General features: G+C 37.3%; 1 protein-coding gene across 1 annotated transcript in view; it reads right to left on the minus strand.

Moving 5' to 3' along the window:
* Nucleotides 1-17,987, minus strand: part of MCU (mitochondrial calcium uniporter) — a 136,885-nt gene that overhangs the window by 23,192 nt on the left and 95,706 nt on the right. The gene's annotated exons all lie outside the window — the stretch shown is intronic.

Here is a 17,987-nt window from a genome sequence, read left to right on the forward strand (position 1 = left end):
AAACTCATCATTTGATGTAGATATTCTCCTAAACCAGTTCTCATACCTTTCGTTTTTGATCGTCGGATGGTTAAAAAAGCAAATTAGGCGGACCTTAAATCTTTCAGTGTACTTTGGGGATGAATTTCTATTTGGAGTTAACAAATGGAGAAAAGACATTCATAGGCGGGAACTTTTTATAATATTGGACAAAACCAAGAATGGAATGCTGCATTAACAGGATGGGCTAGAAATGGAGTCATATATCGCCACTCCTTGTTTAGTGACCACATTCTGTTCTAAGCGACCAGGCTATTAAATGAAATGGTCACTAAGTGAACACATGACTGAGAGAGAAAGAGATGATGTGAAGATCATTGTTTACTGACGTTTCATTCGAATAAAATACTCTCAGACAGCTATGCTGGTGTTGATCTCATTAGACCATAGAGCAGGGGTATCAAACTCGATTTCATTGAGGGCCATATCAGGGTTATGTTTGACCTCAGGGGGTGGGGTGGGGTGAGCATGGCCAGCTCAATGTCACTCATGTCGGAGGCACCTGTGGTGGCCCGAGCACTCTGCCATCTAAAACGGGCTCCCGAGCTCCATTTATGGCTGCGACGGCCTCCTGCAACCCTCTTGCCAGTGAAAATGGATCTCGGGAGGGCAGTGTGCAGCCCTCCTGAGCTCAGTTTTCACTGGCAGAGGCACTGTGAGCTGGTCCTTTGGTGTTTCCAGGGTGGCCCCATGGGTCAGATCTAAGCACCCCACGGGCCTTCAGTTTGACACCCCTGCCATAGAGTCATAGGGCTGGAAGGGACCCTAGAGGCCTATTAGTCTAATCACCTGCTCAAGGCAGGAGACCTTATACCCATGATGGTGAACCTATGGCACGCGTGCCACAGGTGGCACATGGAGCCATGTCGCCTGGCACGCCAGCTTAGCTCCGGGAGTCTCTGGAGGCTGGGGACAGCAAAAAACATCACTTCCTGTCCAACTGGAAGTTGGGAAATGGGCCGTTTTGGGCCACTGGAAGGCCTCCGAGGGGGTGGGAAAGGCTATTTTCACCCTCCCCAGATGCATAGAGAGGATCTGGAGCCAGGTGAGAAAGAAAAACGGGCCATCACATGCCAAGAGCGGGGGAGGGGGGAGCACCTGCATGCGCGGGGCAGGGCGCATAGAATTATAGGTGTGGGCACGCATGCGCGTGAACCTCCCCTGCCCCCCCCTTTCCTGGCACGTGATGGCAAAAAGGTTAGCCATCACTGCTTTATACCATCCCAGTTAAATGGTTGTTCGGTTTATTTTTAAAAACCTGCAGTGATGGATCAACCACAATTCTGAGAGGCAATTCAATTGCATTCATACCAAGCAGCTATTCCAGCACATGCCCATGAAATTTGTTTGTGAATGAGCACATTGGCCAGAAAATGATTTCTTATTACCATTCATTACCATTGTATTTGCAAATGGTTTTTAACCAAGGTGGTCATTAAAAGAGGAGGAGGGGGTATATTCAGCACTCCCAGCCAGCATATCTAACATCAGATTGATCAGTGTGGTGCATTTTATGCAAGCAAATTTACAAGAGAAATGTGAATATATATATACACACATTAAAATAGAATTACAATGGGGAAAGAATAAGAACACTAGGAAGTACTGATAAATCTGTATTAACTGCACACATTTGCCTTGTTTATTGAATTAAACCACATCACAAAGATATGGGGCTGGCAAATAATTGAGATTAAAGCTTGCTGCTTTTTAAAGTCATATGCATCTGTTACATATAGCATGATTTTCATACATTGGGGATAGTGATCAAATAATCCTTTCCCCAAGGACTTCTTAATAAATGTGTGTTTTGCAAAAACAAACAAACAACTAGAGGACTTGTTGCAAGTCACTTTTTTTTTCTTTCACACAAATTCTTAAATATTAAAACCTGCACTCTAACCCATTCTATTAAGTCTAACTTGCACACTTAAACATTCTTTGGCAGATATGAGACCTATTTTGAAACTGCTTACTTACAAATAAAACAATTAATACAGTTTTGATAAATTCTACGGTTTACTTCTTAATGAAATCCTTGCTTTTCAAGACATCGTCCAAAAAGACTGTGCTGAAATCTACAGTGTTTATATTTTGTTAAGATCATCTATATCAATATAGCTGAAACAAGGAAAACTGTCTTGGTCAAAAGCCGTTGATATTTACTCAGAACAAACACGAACGTTATGAAAAAGTACTTTAATGTGGAGCACCATCCATCATTCTGTGGATTGAAGAAACTATTTTAGCACTGAAAAAATAGCAAGTTCCTCTAATTTGCAATGTGGCAGCAGCCACTCCACAGGATTTGACCATCAGACATTTTACTATCTAGAGTATCTCACTAATACAGCAGTACAGTAGACATTTGCTAGTTGTCCAAAGCAGTCAAAGTGAAACCTTGGTATTTTGTATAAATAAGGGATCAACTACCCTCTGGAACAGCAAACCACTAGAGATAAAGATGGTGTTCTCACTCTTAGGAAAGCCTTGGAAATCTGGCTTTGATTCCCAAATCTGGGCTTGTTTGTATTTTTTCATGGCCCGTTTTATTTGGACTTCGGCAACCAACAAATAGGAATAAATACATACATTTAAAGGACTCTAAAGACCAAAGAGAGAAAACATCAGTCTCTCTCCTCAATGTATTAGATATAGCATCTCTACATTATTTTCATGTTGATCAACATTTTTGTTCATCCCATCTTCCAGGGGACTCATAGAGGAGTAAGTTTAGAATAAGAAGTGTAATATAAAAAGCATGTAGAAATGTGTGGGATTCAATATTGAAGGGCATGAAGATATAGTCCATGCAGGAAAATTCACAAATCATCTTAAAGTCTTGTTGGCTAACTTATAAATTGGTCCATATTCATTTAGGTAATATTTTCATTGCCACAGCCTTTGCTATGCCAGAAGGAGAAAATAATGCTTATTCTGATATCTTATTATATTATTCTGATATAGGTAAAGGTAAAGGTTCCCCTCGCACATATATGCTAGTCGTTCCCGATTCTAGGGGGGTGGTGCTCATCTCCGTTTCAAAGCCGAAGAGCCAACGCTGTCCGAGTCTCCGTGGTCGTGTGGCTGGCATGACTCAACGCCAAAGGCGCACAGAACGCTGTTACCTTCCCACCAAAGGTGGTCTCTATTTTTCTACTTGTATTTTTTACGTGCTTTCAAACTGCTAGGTTGGCAGAAGCTGGGACAAGTAACAGGAGCTCACTCTGTTATGCGGCACTAGGGATTCGAACTGCTGAACTGCCGACCTTTCGATCGAAATGCTTAGCATATTAGGCACTGAGCTACCATATCCTTTTTATTCTGATATATAATTACATTATTAGTAAATATAATGCCTGTACTACCAGCAAGAACTAGAACAATACACTTTTAAACATTCTGAATGAGTGTTTCAATTTTAAAACAGCACAGATCTTGTAGGTATACTGTCTCGCTTGTAAAAAAAAAAAAAGGTGTGTTTTATAAAACCGCCCTGAGTCTCCGGAGAAAGGTGGCATATAAATTGAACTAATAAAAGCTACGGTACTACTAAAAGCTTTTCAGATTCCATTCTTTGGATTAACAAGAGTTATAAACCTCCCTAATTTGATTAACTTTTCCCAATCATGCTTCTTGCTGTATTTTTAGAAGAGCACTTTCTTGTTGGAAACTCTTAACATTGTTAATGTTAAGTCTTTTATCCTGGTAAAACTCTTTTTACCTGTCCTAGTTCAAAAATTCTAAGTTGTATATGTCGGCCTGTTTGGATCAGAGATTGCAAATTAATTCACTTTTGAATTACGGAATATACCAATAACTATACTGATATACCTGTTTTCATATGAAATATTATTCTGAATTAAAAAGATTAAAGATACGCAAACTAATACGGATATCTAATAGAAAATCTCTTCTACCAAAGTCGTTCAGCAAGTCTTACTGCTCATTAAAATTTAACTGGGAACATGCGAGCATTGTGTGTGTTGGGGGTTGCCATTAGATTGTGAGTTTTGGACTACATTCTGACTTCCAATTTCTTTTCTGAACAAAGTGTGAGGAACTAACGACAATGCTACTTCCTGATAGTATTAATAAGTACTTTCACCTTCCTTGTTCCTGGTTGCCTTAAATTTTCATCTATGCCTATGCACTGACAACTGCACTGAATAATTAGTGCACAATTAAAACTTAACTGAAAATCAGGATGTAAATCTGATTTTCAAAGAACCCTTAAACTAATGTTTGCATTCCTCATAGCATAATTGCATACATTGGATACAAATGCATACATTGCATTTGTATCCAAGCAGCCACAGATTCTTGCCTTCCAACATTTCCTGTGAGTTAGGCCTGGCTGAGAATGAATTAAATTTCTCTTTGCAGTATATTCATACTCTTATTAAATAGAGTGAAACCAACTTACATGTTTACATATGGTAATTGCGAGTAGGACATGCTGGTTGCAGTTGCTTCCAATATTTAGCATACTTGATGAACATATTCTAAAAACCCCTGGAGATAATTTTGTACATTTCCAATTTCTTATTTTAGGACCAAAATCTAGCATTGGCATTCAGTCAGTCAAATACCAAACCTCTGAAAGAGATTCTACTTGCAGACAAAGAGACAAAGACTAGTTGATAAGAAAGTTGAAAATATTTATATTACAACATTGTATGTAGATTCTCAAAAATGATTCAGTTCTACTGATCTAGAGTTCAGCCAATTAGCTGCCTATGGCAGGAAAGAAAGAAAAAAAAACTTGCTTCCAAGCTCTCCACTCTGAAATAAAAATCAATTTTTGGCTCACACAAGCAGTACCTCAAAATCTATTGGCTATAATCCCAGTAACATTAGAGATTGCTTTCAGCTTTCCTGAAGCAATCTTTGACTGTCAAGTAAATGGTGTGCAAAACCATGCTTCAGTTGTGTGCATGCATGTGTGCACGAATCTGTGTGTGAGTTTATGTCTTATTGAGTAGTAGCCATTAGGTTAATATGGGTAATTTAACAAACTATGTATAGAGGCTAAAAAAAAAAAAAAAAAAAAAAACCCCAAAAAACAAAAACCCTGAACAATTACTACTAAATGAATTTCAGTTGGACAACAAATAGCTCTGATGATAGGGAGTGATTTTCTTTCTATTATATCAGCTCAGGGCAATATTTAAGATCTCAAAATTCAACATAATGCAATCAGAAAATTTTTAAAATTATACTGTTCCTGTTTCCACTGAATTTTTTTTTTACAGGAAACGACCTGTTTGTTCTGATAGCTGGAGTGCAATGGAATATGGAAACTAGTTTTAGCTTGAATCTGAAAGAAAATGCTGAAAAAAAAACCTTGTATGTTACAATGACAGCAGAAGATCAAATTTTGCTAATTCAAAGGCTAGGGAGTACACAGATAAACGTATTTTGCATATGCATGTGTATTGTATATATGAATATAAAATTCATATAACAATCAGTAGATAATATTCTCCTTTTTAAATAGAGAAATAGCAAGATGAGAACAGAGCTGAGTACATATTTCCATCCAATCCCAAAATATTCAGGCAACAGAATATCTTTCTAGCTCATTTAAATTCCTGTATCCTATACTTATGCATTATAAAGCTCTCTGCTTCAGCTAGGAATTATATAAAACATTCTCAACACGTAACTGTCTTTTCAATCCTGCAAACCGTCCTTGTTTACAGGTCTTGCCTTCTAAGTGTCTGTTCCAATAGCTTGATTACCTCAGGTCTCTGAATACCCAGAACTTACCATTTAAGGTGAAGTAATGAGTTTAAGGACAAGTGAAAAATTTGGACAGTGAATCACAACTAGAATTACAATTTTTTGTCCACGTTTCCTTGCCAAATAAGCTACAAGCAATTGTAGCAATAATGTAATGAAGATGCTTGATAAGTAAAAAAAAAAAAAGTATTTAAGGACATTTTGATTCCTTCACTCCAATTTCCAATATTACCTATTTGGGATGAGTTAGGATCTAACTACATATTATTTTTGAAGGGGTTCAGTTTTAAAGATAGTCACATACAATGTACACATGGTGTCTATAAAGTTAAGTTTTGTGCAGTTTGAATTTTTAATAACTTCACTTCTGTGTAAGATATAAACTATGCGTTTTATAGTTTATAAAAGTGCCACAGAAAGGAAATTTATTCAAGAATTAAATCAAACAAATATTGGGTAAAATTGTTAGGATAACAAATGGGACCTGTGCTACAAGTAAAACACAACTCCAGAGTCTGTTCACATAACTTCACAATCGTGTTACGTTTTACCTTCCAAAAGATGGTAGATATGCTGAAAAGTAACATTCCTACAGATACATGCTGACTCTTAAGTAAATTTCTTTGATGTTATATTTTGCATCTGCTCTCAGATCAGATGTCACTTAATGTGCTATTGAGGAAGAACTGAAGACCTTCTGGTTTTATATATTAATAGTGTTTATGACACAGCTAGATTAAAGCATTTGACATGTGCTGATACTGACATTCAGGAAAACAAACTCCAAAGCTGCAAAGATGGAATCAGAGTGGGAACACAGAATGTACAAAGCATGAGTGTGATAAAGTTCTATACCAGGGGTGTCAAACACAAGGCCCGTGGGCTGGATCCGGCCTGCGATGTAGTCGGATCTGGCCCGTGGGGCTGTCCTGGAAAATGTAAGGGGCCGGCCTGCATCATTTCGCATCACAATGCAAAGAGGAAACATCGGGCCAACATGGCTTTGGCCAGGTCTACCCAGTGCGAGGAGAAAACATGCCAGCAGTTTGCGGAGTGGCGTCAAGATGGCCACGCCCACCTAGTCTGCCATGCCCAGTGAATGGTGTCAAGCTGGCCATGCCCACTCAGTTGGCCATTTCTCTAAGGAGAAATTTTCTGACAGAACAATTAATCAGTGGAACAACTTGCCTCCAGAAGTTGTGAATGTTCCAACACTGGAAGTTTTTAAGAAGATATTGGATAACCATTTATCTGGTGTAGGACTTCCTGCCTAAGCAGGGGGTTGGACTAGAAGACCTTCAAGGTCCCTTCCAACTCTGTTATTCTGTTGTGTTCTATTCCACATCACAATTTTTTTTTACACTTATGCTTTGGTTTCTAAAACATTATTTCAACAAGTTCAAGTTTAACAAAGCTTAGACAACACATCACAATCGAATTAGCTTAAATTAACAGCTGCATGAATTTAGTAAACCAAATGGAAGCTGATGTTTCTATGTTTTTCTATTGAATTTATAAAAGGGTATAGGTTCTGAGACCCTTAATATTTTAAATTTAATACAGTGCAGCCACTTCCTTAATTTTTGGGTAGGAAGCTTACAAAGTGCAGTCACATTATTGCACCCATGTCAAATTAATTTTTTAAAAAATGTGGAACTAGTTTGAAAGGCAATTTGAAAACTGTTTGAATACAGATGTCTCACTATTAACCTACATGGGAATACAGCAAGCTAAATATGAATTGAAGAATATGTTATCATATCAAACTGAGTTTATGTTAGATTAAATTAGTAGTAAGTAAAATGGTTAAAAATACCAAGTATTTGTCAAATACCACATATTTCACTTGGACAAATATATTTAATTTGAGAACTTATCTGATGAAGATAAAGAGGGGTTTAAGTAAAATTGACATTCTGCAGTTGGATTCTTCACAATTATTATTCTTTTGAGCACAGATGGGATGAAAAAAGTGATTTGGAATATAATATTAGAACACCATTCCTTGTGGAATAGTAGAAAACATTCATTTACTAGATTATACGTTATATGCTAATTATCAACCTGTTTTATTGAATAATGTTGATAGGGAAACATTAATTGCTAACAGGTTTTAATAAGAATTCTTTTCACCAGTAGAATAATCAGCTTCATCAAAGCTACTCAGATTATGTTCAACTGTAATTTGAATCAGCTGAATAAAAATAAAAAATGCAAAACTGCAATTCTATTGCTAAATGTGGAAATTTACAGATAATATATACGCATCACCTCTGGATTGCCTAAATAATTTATCCATAATCTCTATAAGCCCTCCTGCCAAGCCAAAATGGAAGATAATGGCCAAATTGAAAGATATTCTGTTAACTGCTCCACACTGAAATTGATACTTCGTGTACTGAATTTATCATATGTACTGAATTTATCAATTATTTCCCCCCTATGTGAGCTAGACATCCCCTTATTGATAGAAGCATTAAATATTTACCTTAATGAATTTGGCTATAATGTGAGCTGCTAGATCAGGTTAGGATAATGAAATCTGGATGTTTGTCAATACAAATGTAATTGTTGATAGAAATATTGAATATTTAATTATATATATTTCATATATACTATATATTTAGTATATATGATATTTATTTTGACATTTGTTTAGACTCCTTAGTTTGTAGTATTGGACAACAATACAATACCCTTGGGCTTGTCTGTTGCATAATTCATTAGAATATAAATTGGTATATTATGCTGATGATATACTGGTAATATATGCGGATGTCATTTTTAAAGCTCATTCCTTCGATCAGGTTCTGTATATCTGATTGACACATTTGGGCAAAAGGTGTGATACTTGTTAACCAGTCTACCAGAATTTATGCCAATAGGCAAAGATTACTCTATTGACAGACTAGGTAATTATCATTTGGCAAATCTTGAGTTATAGCACTATACATATCTCTTGATTACTACCAAATTCAGTTTATGCAAAGTCTTTTTCTAGGACTCTTCTAGGAATATTCGTATAGGACACTTTTAAATAATTAGATGGCTTAGACTTCAAAATATAATATAGTGTATCTTTTTGTTACTACTATATTGATTCAAAAGATGGTATTTTTTTCTGGAAAATCGCTTTCTTTCCTGTTAAATTAATGCATAATCTGAGCTAATGTATAACGCCTTATCAGATCGTGAAGATAAGAACATAGGAAAAATGGGATTAGTAAAAATTATTGGGTTGGGGAGTCAAGAGGAAGATCGCACCTACGTGTGCTTAGTTTTGTGTGGTGACATCTGTAGCAGTGGTGGGATTCAATTTTTTTTACTACCAGTTCTGTGGGTGTGGCTTGGTGGGCGTGGCATGGCTTGGTGGGCATGGCAGGGGAAGGATACTGTAAAATCTCAATTCCCTTCCCACTCCAGGGGAAGGTTACTGCAAAATCCCCATTTCCTCCAGATCAGCTGGGACTCGGGAGGCATAGAATAGATGGGGGCGGGGCCAGTCAGAGGTGGTATTTACCAGTTCTGTGAACTACTCAAAATTTCTGCTACTGGTTCTCCAAAACTAGTCAGAACCTGCCGAATACCATCACAGATCTGTAGAGAAGCATAGCCATTTTTGACAAATAAATCAGAAGAATCTCTAATATACTCTTACAGATAGTCCTTGTCTTACAACCGGTTGCTTAGCAACCATTCAAAGTTGTGAAGGACCTCCCTGGAGGTTTCTATGACTGATTTGAAGCTCCCACTGTTGCCCTCACAGTCATGTGGCTATATTTACAACCTTTTGTAGTGTGTCATGGCCACATGACTGTGCTTTATGACATTTTTGCTGAATGTAGTCATTTACTTCTGGAGTTCAGCAAAATTGGCCCATAGTGAACCATTCTTTTGATTAATGACCACGGTATTCAGTGAGTGACTGTGGCGTCCTTGTAACAACCACCACAAAAAGGTTGTAAAATCGGGTCAGTCAGCCTTGGTAGTACAGTGGTTTAAAGCACCCTGTTATTAAGAACAGCTGCCTGCAATTACTGCAGGTTCGAATCTTGCCAAGGCTCAAGGTTGACTCAGCCTTCCATCCTTTCTCAGGTAGGTAAATTGAGGACCCAGTTGTGGGGGCAATAAGCTGACTTTGTATAAATATACAAAAGGATGAAGGCTATTGCTTATAGCGCATTGTAAGCCGCCCTGAGTCTCCGGAGAAGGGCGGCATATAAATCAAATTAAAAAAAAAATGTGACTCATTTTACAACCATCGACGTACAACTGTGATGGATAGAGTCCATTGCAGTCATAGGCCGAGGACTATCTGTATAACATTTCTTCTTAGTAAACAGTATATGAATAATTAATTGAGAAGTTGTCAATTGAAATGAAACTTCAAAGAACTATTTTTCTATCATATATGCAAAGTTCCTCTTTTCTTTCTGCTAGTATTTACTCCAAATACATATTTATTAAGCAAATAATAAACCCAACAAAGGTTCTTAAATTATTGCTATGTTCAGATTGACCCCACCACATTGTTCACAGATGGTAGCTACCAAAAGAGGAAAGATAATATTCTTCTAAGCAATTTTGCCTTGAGTATGGTATTTCATCTCTCATTTAAAGCCATATAAAAGACCACGCCCACCCCCGTTTTAGAAAAGGGAAAAAAAGTCACGATATGCCACGTGACAACAACGTGACACTGCGAGTTTGACACCCCTGCTCTATTGCCAAAAGGAAATTCTCCCATTCATCCTAGAAAAATTTAAAACATTAAAATAAAAATAATTTTTTAGGCATGTTTAATTAGAAGCTAATAAAATGTTTGCAATGAAGCATTTTAAATCAACTCTCAAAGAATGAATACAATTATCAGATTGAGAATGCACTTGTATTGTTTCCTAGACATATAATACCATATCGTACTATAATGTAGAGTAAAAATGTTTAAGAAACATAGCTATACATTAATTTTGCTATTCATATTAAAGTTTCTTTAAGAAACCAAACAATCTATGGACATATAAAACTAATAATATAAATTTCACTTCCTCTTAAAACTGTGTTCCTTAACATCCATTCTCCAAATGATCTAGTGTACATTTTATCCTTACCCATAAATGTATATATTTTACAACCTATTGTAAATTATTTTCAACTGTATTGTTCTCAAGAACTATAAAAAAATAGAAGGAATTCTTATCATTCCCATCATGACAATGATCCTTTCAATGGTGTGAATAGAAGAATGTGGTTATATGTCTCCAATCTGGTTTCTAAATGCAGGGCAGATATTTGAAAATCAATTTTAAAGGCATTATATTCAAAATGATAGACCTTAATACTCTTCTTCCCTGCAGTAATTTTTGGTTCAATAATGATGATACTAAACCTCCAATATTGCTTAGCAATAAATGTCAGCTCCTCGGGGAATCATTTTTTAAAAAATATAGCATAATTTGAATGTGCTGTAAATGTTAATAATACTAGACATCCCATGTTCCATAGAGTCATTGTTTCAGAAACTTTTCCTCACCTAAACAGAGAAATAGAATGACCAAGGGGGGGAGGGGGGGGAAGCAGTGGGAGCAGTATGTCTTTTGACATCCAGACAGTTTTCTAACTGAATCTTTTTGTGGGAATCTGGGGGAGCACCCTCCACCCCTCCCACAGTAAGTGACTGCTGCTGGGTGGGAAGGGATGAGGGACTGCAAGATTGCAAAAATGGTTGCTCTAGTTAAAGATAATGAAAATGAGATCCCATTTTCATGATCTTTAACTAGGGCAACCATTTTTTACCTCAAATGGGCTAACTTACATAATGTGCCCAAAGTTTTGGTGTATTCGGGTCTTTTCCCGTGTAAGATTGAGAGTATCTTGGCGACGTTTCGACGAGGTCCCACTCATCATCTTCAGGCTGGAGATGACCAGTGGGACCTCATCAAAATGTCACCAAGATACTCTCAATCTTACACAGGAAAAGACCCGAATACACTATAAAAGTCAATAAAATCCCCTTTAAAAAACCCCTTCAGTCCAATCCGGCCAGGCCAAATAACCATGTTTTGAGGTCACGGCGGAAAGAGCGAAGGTCAGGGGCCATCCGGAGCCCCAGGGGGAGCTGATTCCACAGAGTAGGCATGCCCACAGAGAAGGCCCGCTCCCTGGGAGTCGCCAGCTGACACTGTCTGGCCAACACGACTCCAAGGAAGCCCTCCCTGTGAGAGCGCACCGGGCGATGGGGAGCTGTTGCTGGCCGCAGATGGTCCGCCAGGTGCCCTGGGCCTAAGCCATGTAGGGCTTTATAGGTAATTACCAGCACCTTGAATCTCACCCGGAGGGCAACCGGTAGCCAATGCAGGTCCCGCAGGAGGGGTGTAACATGAGACTGTCGGGACACTCCCATCACTACCCGCACGACCGCATTCTGCACCAGCTGAAGCCTCCGGGTGGTCTTCAAGGGCAGCCCCATGTAGAGAGCATTGCAGTAGTTGATCCGGGAGGTGATGAGCGCATGAGTGACTGTGCACAGGTCATCACGGTCCAGGTAGGGGCGCAACTGGCGCACCAGACAAATCTGAGCAAATGCCCCCCTGGTCATGGTCGTAACATGGTCGTCCAGAGTCAACCGTGAATCCAGGATATATTATTAAAATATTAATATTTTAATATTAATATTAAAATATTAATATTAAAATATTAAAATAATATTAAAATATTAATTTTTGCTCCAAAAGACACATTGAGGCTTGTTTTCTGGTTAGTTCTTATTTTTGGGGAAATACAGTACTAAATGCAACCATCTGGCTGACAGTCTTAACTTAGCTTATTTTTTTGGGTGTGGGGGGATAGGGCTTATATTACGAGCAACCCAAAAAATCATGCTAGGACTTATTTTCCGGTTAGGTTTTTTTTCGCGTACACACACACACACACACACACACACACACACACACACACACATTAGAGGATTATTTTAATTAATAACTGTCTTCTGAGGACAATGCCCACACAATAAGTGAAACCAAGACATATATCTTCCAATAAATTGATGTAGTTGGTTTGTGCAGTAAGCTACAGCGACATATGTATTTTGCAGAGAGAATTGGAATTTTGCTCTCATTGATATTGTACAGGGCAAGCTGAAGGAAAGGATGATGTTTCGTTAGAATGGAGGCCTCTTTTTCCGGCAAAGACTATACTCATGGAGTACAAAACCTATCATGGAATCACCTTAGAAACAAATAAGAAACATCACTTAGAAGACACAAGGAAGCACGATGTTTTTAGGAAGTTTGTTTACAACAAGAACTGCCATCTTTTTACTCCTTCCTTATTTTTCATGAAGGTTTATCAGAATTTAAGTTCAGGAGCCCACCTTCCAGGTTAATTCATTGACTATATGATTTAATTTTGAATCAATCTCCAAGGCACTGTTGTTAATAGCAACAAATGCAAGAGGAAAATACTGGTAATCTATTCTTTCCTGCTCGGTAATATTAAATTTAAATTGCCTGGAAATAGACCCACAGAAGCAGAAATAAATCTACATTCTCATTATCTACTTGCAAGCTACATTCATTAAGTCACACAAAATTTGTACTTATCAACGCTACAATTCAGAGTCAGATTTTGTGACATCTTTATGAAAAGGAATTACAGACTAATGAGTCCATGTCATTCCAGTTTTTCAGACCTATAACATATTCTGTATCATAATTATTTGCAGTCCTATTCCCTGCATCCTCATCCTACAGAAACATTCAAGTCTGCTTAGCGATATATAGTTCACTTTAAACACACTTCAGATTTATTCAGGTTAAAAAATAGTTTTAGAAAATAATCATTTATATATTTTTTAAAAAAAGCTTTTAAAAAGCGGATGACCCTTTTGCAACCTTTTCTCCCTATTTTTTTGAATATACAGTTTTTCAACGACTTCAGGCAAATAAGGTCATTCACCATTGAATCCCATTATGCTCAATAGGATTTACTTTTAAGATTTACAGTATTATAGCCTAAAGCTTCTGACATTGCGTGAACATTGTCTGCTTTTAATGTTGTAGATGGTTGGACAACGTCTAAGGAATCAAAATATTGGGGTTTGAAAAAAAAAAACTAATAAAGAACTGTTTAATATCCTAAATAACCTTTGATAACATTATTATTGAACTGCAAAAAGACTATACAGTATATCGCCTCGTGTAAGCACTTCTCTTTATACAAGAAACATTAGGGGATACTGTCTCTCTTGCAAATAGAGAATATACTGCTTTTCATTTTGGATTGAAGGTACTGGCTTTCAACACTCAATTATTCTTGGACTATATCCCAGAATACCTGGTGAGTCATGGAAATACTTTCGGTAACCACAGAGGCATGGCAAAATCATATGCTGGCCTATGACTGTAATAAGAATTGGATCACCAGAGCAACGGAATAGTTCGACACCTTTTATACAAAATAATATAAACAAAGATTTTTTACAAGGATTTAACATACAACCTTTTAACAAGATTTTCACTCAGTAATTATTTCATATCCATGAGCCAGTTGACAAAAGCCAATTTAGCCATTCTAAATGCTGCTTTTTCCACGTTATTGTTCCACGTTCCACGTATTGTTTTAGAAAACCATACAGAATTATAGACATTAACCACTAAAATAATTCTAGTATTTTAGATTTTACAAACACCAATTCAAGCTAGCATACGCCTACTACACTCCCTATGTTTATTTTATATAGTTTTTCAAAACTAAGGCAACATGTAACTTTGTATGTAAGAATGGGCACCTAACTTTATCAGCACTTAAAAACAAATGCAGCAACATATTTACTTATCATTAAATGGTAATTAGCTGTATAGAAGAAGTTGGGAAAGGAAATTCAAGCATTAATGAAGCATTTTTTAAAAAAGTTGTGCTTTATAGTCAAAGCCAAAGTGGTGTTTTAGTCTGTGTGTACACACACACACACACACACACACACACACACAGAGGGAGAAGCATTTGTATAGTGCTGTTTTTTTCCAAATTTGGCAACTTTAATATATATGGACTTCAACCCACAGAATTCCCCAGCTAGCATATTGACGTTCACCGATATAACATCAATCTGCAACTCCCTGGAAGCAACGGTATCTTTTACTGGTTTCCAAAATTTTAGCACAAAGCCTGAGAAAGTTCCATTTTTAAAAAAGTGTTAGACAAGGGTCAAATGTGTGTCCTTACCTGCCTCCAAATACCTTTTTGAAAAAATCTCAGGATATGAAACACTGCAAGCTCTAATAATTCTCTCCTGACTGATTTATCTTCATTCATTTTATATCCCTTTCTAACCAAGTAAGTTTCCTAGAGATACTTTGGAGAGTTACCTTAAATAAGATCTAAACCTAATATATGCTGGTGACAGACAGAACTGAAGAGACAATGCCCATCAGATGTGACTGAGGGTCTAGGACAGGGTGTCAAACTCAAGGCCCAGGGGCGAATCTGGTCCACGGGGTGCTTAGATCTGGCCCATGGGAGCAATGCCAGCAAAAACAGAGCTTGGGAGGGCTGTCCATGGCTCTCCCAAGCTTCACTGTCAGAGGGTTGCAGGAGGCCATCACAGCTGAAAACGGAGCTCGGGAGCCCATTTTCGCTGGCAGAGTGCTTGGACTACTACAGGCGCCCCTGACACGAGTGACGTCGAGCTGGCCATGCCCACCCTGGCCATGCCCACCCCAGCCCCCCGAGGTCAAACACAACCCTGATGCGGCCCTCAATGAAATCAAGTTTGACACCCCTGATCTAGGACAACTCACCACCGCTAACTTGCCATGGCCAACTCCCCCAGACCAACTCGCTGCGGGATAACTCGCCGCAGGATAAGAGTTACACTAATATCGAAGAAATGTTGCAATAGAATCATTAAAAGAAAGGATGCAAAAGGAGGGACAGAATGAAGTATAAATGACAAAAATTAAAATTATTTTAAAATTATTTTAAATAATTGAATTGAATTGTTGAATTACCCTGCGCCGAGTTATCCCATTCCAGTGACAGAATCCATCTATTTTATTCCGATTTCAGACAATAGTTACTCCAGTCATCATTATACAATCTTTAGTAGGCACATTGACAAGTTTTATGTAAGCAACATACAAACAAGGGACTCTGGATGGTGTACAACAGAGCTAAAACAGTTAATAAATACATTAAGAAGTATTTTAAAAACAAACTAAAACAAAGAATAAAATACAAAGTAATGTTATAAACCATTCTTAGATGCATGCCTAGAAATATTAATAATTATAATATGGCAGGTGCTGTTAAGTGAGTAGTGAATGAGACAATGTAATAATATAATTTAATGTATCTCTTGTGTATTATATACAACCTTACATTATTATTCACAGTGTAATTTGCTTCAGGAACATCCTTATGTAACATTAGAGTCTGTGAGTCTAAAGAGTGTTCCTCTTGGGTGATATTAACATGAATTGCATTTAGTTGTTGGAATGGCGGAATAAAAAACAGGAATTACCTTGTATTTGGCACACTCAATATATTCTGTCAGATATAAGCCGTCAATGTATACTTGTAAGTCACATTTAAAACGTTTAAAATAGACTGGCCTTAAAAAGCTTTTTCATGACAATTAATACTGTTGGGTGAACCATTTGGATGTTTCATCAACATGGAATCAATAGTACACTCAGATGACTGATGATAAGAGCAAATGATACCATTTATCATTTATAAATGCTCATCCGCAATTTTCTCTAATGCTTTGTTTTTTTTTCTTTTTCAGGGCAAATCTTACCAGGCACAATAGTTAGATTGACATGAGGGGAAAAAAACACTTTTATATCTAGTTAGCTAAATTCAAGCACACGTAAAGGTTGGATTACCTCACAGTTTAAACAGACTGTTCTGGACAATGTAATTACTCTTGTTCTAGTATTTTAAACTCTGAATTTTATAACATTTTCCCTTAAAAGGTATACCAAAATGTTTAATTAATTAATTAATTAATTAATTATATGTATTAAAGTTTTGGAAAAGAAAAACTACAATAAGAATTATGTAAAAAATAATAATAATAATTTATTTATTTGTTTACTTATTCAATTTCTATAGCCACCAAATTCAACCAACAGACTCTGGGTGGCTTACAATTCTAAAATTATAAAACAATTAAAAAACATTTAAAAAGTAGGAACATCAATAAAATAAATATAAACAGTAGCTGAGAAGATTAATCAACAGTAACAGTCAAGAAATAGTCCTTATATAAAAGCAAAGAGTTTATATTTTGTAGATAAATGCATGTTTTGAATTATATACAGTATACACACAAACATACACAACATGGTTGATGTGGAAACACATTGACCAGGCCCATATAAATGAACTCAGGCAAATCTGACCATAATGCTAAAGATACATACATCAAAAGCATGTCTTTCATTGATGAAAAGAAGTGCTTTAAAGACTGTAACATGTAATGACAAAGTGATACAATAGTCATATTTAGGAAGTGGAGAAATTTTAGCAGTGAATGTTAAGTCTAAAACAGGGGTGTCAAACTTGATTTCATTGAGGGCCGCATCAGGGTTGTGTTTGACCTTGGGGGCCCGGGGTGGGTGTGGCCAGGGTGGGCATGGCCAGCTCGACGTCACTTGTGTTGGGGGCGCCTGAGCGCTCTGCCAGCGAAAACGGGCTCCTGAGCTCCGTTTTGGGCTGCGATGGCTTCTTGTAACCCTCTGCCAATGAAAACAGAGCTCGGGAGGGCCGCACGCAGCCCACCTGAGCTCCATTTTTGCTGGCAGAGGAACTGTGGGCCGGTCCTTTGTTGTTTCCAGGGTGGCTCCATGGGCCAGATCTAAGCACCCTGTGGGCCACATCTGGCCCCTGGTCTAAAGTAAGAGTATGTAGCAAGGAAACTGTTACATCATGGACTATGTAGAAATGTAGACTAAATAATAGTACTCCAAAGCTTATGCTTTATTTTGTTTATAAGCAATGAACTGAACTTCTGTATTTTACTTATAATAAGAATACGCAAATTAAACATTTTGACTTATTCAAGGTTCTACACTTGCACAGAACCATATTATTTGAACCCTCTTTTCTTATTATTCTTTCAACATTTAAACCAGGTACTGGATTTCCAGGCATTTATTTTTCTTTTTAAGTCTCTGATCTATATACACATAAGT

The sequence above is a fragment of the Pantherophis guttatus genome, chromosome 6 (assembly GCF_059756535.1).
Source record: "Pantherophis guttatus breed Tessera chromosome 6, ASM5975653v1, whole genome shotgun sequence".
NCBI lineage: Eukaryota > Metazoa > Chordata > Lepidosauria > Squamata > Colubridae > Pantherophis > Pantherophis guttatus.